Source organism: Rattus norvegicus, chromosome 15, assembly GCF_021556685.1.
Source record: "Rattus norvegicus strain SHRSP/BbbUtx chromosome 15, alternate assembly SHRSP_T2T, whole genome shotgun sequence".
Lineage (NCBI taxonomy): Eukaryota > Metazoa > Chordata > Mammalia > Rodentia > Muridae > Rattus > Rattus norvegicus.
Window position 1 is genome coordinate 97,390,113 of NC_141548.1, and position 3,476 is coordinate 97,393,588.

The window sequence follows — 3,476 nt, forward strand, 5'->3', positions numbered from 1 at the left end:
TCTGTTATGACACATTTTCAATAAACCTGAAGACAAAAGAAAGTAATTTCTAAATTTGTATCAGACAATAAATTTGAAATAATTATTTTTCAATCCTATCACTTTATAGTTTACAAAATGCATACAAACTAAAGTTATAGATTTATATTTTCATGAGAATGCTTCCTTTTTCATACATTGAGCCTAGAGATGTTATAAGGTACAGAAAATATACTAGTGTGGCTGCTACTATTTACTTATATCTATAATCAAGATGCTATAGTTTAAACATTGTATAGACAGCATATAAGCCATCCTATAAGTGTATATATGAACATACACTTGTATTATTGTGGTTTTTAGGCATAATTGTAGCGCAGTGTGGCTACATCCAGACAGCACTAGCAATTTAGTGCTGGGATGATGATAATAGAGTGAGGTCTATGCCAGGGACTGTCATTCAGAGAATAAATGCCTGTCGTAGCAAGTATTATAGCATGTTGCTTTGGGACAAGGAACATGAAGATCTATCAAGCTGTCAAGAGTCCCTATGAGCCCAGTGAAAACAGGGTTGCCACCCGTTTTCTCCCGACTTAAATTTGCTAGAAAGGATTAGCGATGGAGGAGTTAGACACCTGCTTAATTAGTCCCCGAAGAACCCAACAGAGTCTCAGATGGATTTGGAAATCGCAACTCTTCAACTGCTTTCCTATTTCTTCCCGTGGTGTCTCCGGTGACAGATGACAGGGGCCACTTATCTCCATGAGGTAGATACGGAGAGAGTCTAAGAGGGGAAGCCATGTGTTTCTACGAGGCCTTATCTCTGCTATAAAGGGCCACGAGATTTTGTATTTTTAAATTGTATACAGGTCTAGTCAGAAAACAATTAATTTTTTTTCTCATAAAGCTTCCCTGGGTCTTGTCACACCTGAACGGAACACACCTGTGCTACTTCACCTACTGAAGGATCATCTTCAAGCTGATTGCAAGAGAGCATAGATCCTTGACATTCAAGATTAACTCATTTTCTTTGGTAGACATCATTCATACGTTAAAGTGCATAGACCCTAGAGCTGTAGTTCTCAACCTGTGTGTTGAGACCACTTCCGCAAATCTCGCTGTCCACACATATGTACATTACAGTTCATAACAGGACCAAAATTACAGTTATGAAGTAGCAACCAAAAATTATCGTACGATTGGGTGTCTCCACAATATGAGGAGCTGTAGTAAATGGTTACAGCATTAGGGGCAACGATGCTGAGAACACAGGGAATGACACATTTTAGGATGAAGTCGTCTTCGCTTTATCCTGCTCGACTTATCTCTTTCCCACAGTTTGACTTCCTGTTCACTGTATGCACACTGGCTTGTTTATAGATGAATAATTGTAGTCTGGGGATATAGTGGATTTTAGGATTTTGGGTTTTCGTCTTTAGCTATTGTGAATTTGGGGATTTAGACAATAGGGATTTTGATAATCTTGGATTTTAACTTAGGATTATGATGTGAGGGATCATATCCCTTGGGATTCTGGTTTGCACTCATTAAAGGTATGATTAACCAAAGCAGTCATAAAGTTCATCTAGAAATTCAACAACAACCCCAAGAATATGTTTTATTTTTCTAATTATGTAAATAGTACATACACTAAAGCCATATTTGTTTTAAGACACAGTGAGGCCAAAACTGGTTTGAAAACGATGTGCCCAATGGAAGGAGAAGCTACTCAGCCAATGTTGTTCCAATATCAGGATTTATTCCCATAAAATGTGGGCTACAAGTGCATGTAAACTGAATTTTTGATGAACCCAAATTCAAGAGTATCCTGAAATTAAGCAAAAGAATATAAGCAATTTTAATCGGGAATGCTTCTGTCAGAATATATTGAATCATAGATGAATTTCAAAAGAGAAGCACTATGGGAACATAACTGTGTGTCAACTGAACAAAGCCTTGAAAGATGAAGCAGCTCTTTGTGGTGACAAAAGACTTGAAAATAAAGTTAATAGTATTGAAAGCCATTAGTCTTTATAGATTACCTTCATGAACTTATCAGTGACCTACACCTGAAATGTAATTCCCATACATAATGTTTTACTATTTTTCTCTTTAGCTTTTTTTCCTACAACTTTCAACACTCAGAATTGCAGAATTTTATTTTATGGTGTGCTATCTTATATATCCTTATATATTTGTATAATCTCTAATATTGAAGATACTGTTGTATAAAGACACTTATTGAGTTCTAATGGATTTAAGCATTTCCTATGCAAGCTCCCCTATATATTAGACTATAGTAGTCTATGCTGGATGGCTTGATGTGATAGCATTGTGTGTGAAATTGGTAACCTTATACTTCTTCAGTAAATGAAAAAAATTGCTATTTGTCTCTCTGCTTTTGTAGAAGGTAACACTTCACATGACTCCATCTCCTTGATGTCAGCGACCCTTCACAGTTTATGACCAGTCTCAGACAACTGTAGTTTAAGTCAGTCACACTCTCCACTCACAGAAATTATACCACTGTTACCTTGTTAAGTATGCTCAAATGCTTGTTTGAAATACAAATGTTTCAAACTATAATACAGTCAGACTTTTGTTCAAGTGGCCTATGATATTGTGTCTTTTTGTTGTTTTTGTTGTTGCTAAAACCCTCAACAAATACATTTTAAGGTATTATTGCATTGTTTTTTCCAGCACTATTTTTTGGGGGGATATTAATATCAAAATTCTGGAAGTTTAAGATTTTTTTATTACAAATTGCAATCCAGGTTTGTAATATCCATCTGCACGTGTAACTCCATCCTGAAAGTGTTGATGGCCACTGTATCCATAACTCATTGTTCAGGGTAGGGTGATGCGTATGTGTAGACCAGTGTTGGAGGATGAGAGCCACCTGCATATGGAGCCCAGTGTTGTGCGATGACGCCCATGTGCACCTGTAGCCAAGTGCTACAGAAGGGATGAGGATGCTCACTGAGCTCAGTCTTGAGAACTCCGGTTCAGTGAGAGAACCTGGCTCAAAAGATCAGATAGAGAGCAACTGGGGAAAGCCTGTGTCCATGAACTCTGACCTCTATATACTGTGCACATTCATCCACAGACACCCATATGTACGTGAACACAAACACAAGGATGCATAAACATATATTCACATGAAAACAATCACGTCAACTCAGAGGGAAACATTAAAGTATCTGTAAGATAAATTCAAAATTAACATTACTTAAAAACCAAGTCATTTTTGGTATTTCATTTTTATATTCTAATCAATCTTGATATGATTATGAGGGTGCTTAAGGAGGAAATGAATGCTGGAAATCTTCTAATCTCTTATTTCAATGCATACATACATATTACTGTTCCTATTTTCATTTTTGGAAGTTCCAATCATCTATGCTGGTAGAATAGTATGTTAAAAATGTTTGACTACATGCACTAGTTACTACCTGGTGATAAGATAGACTATGCTGATGCTCTCTTATAAAACATGC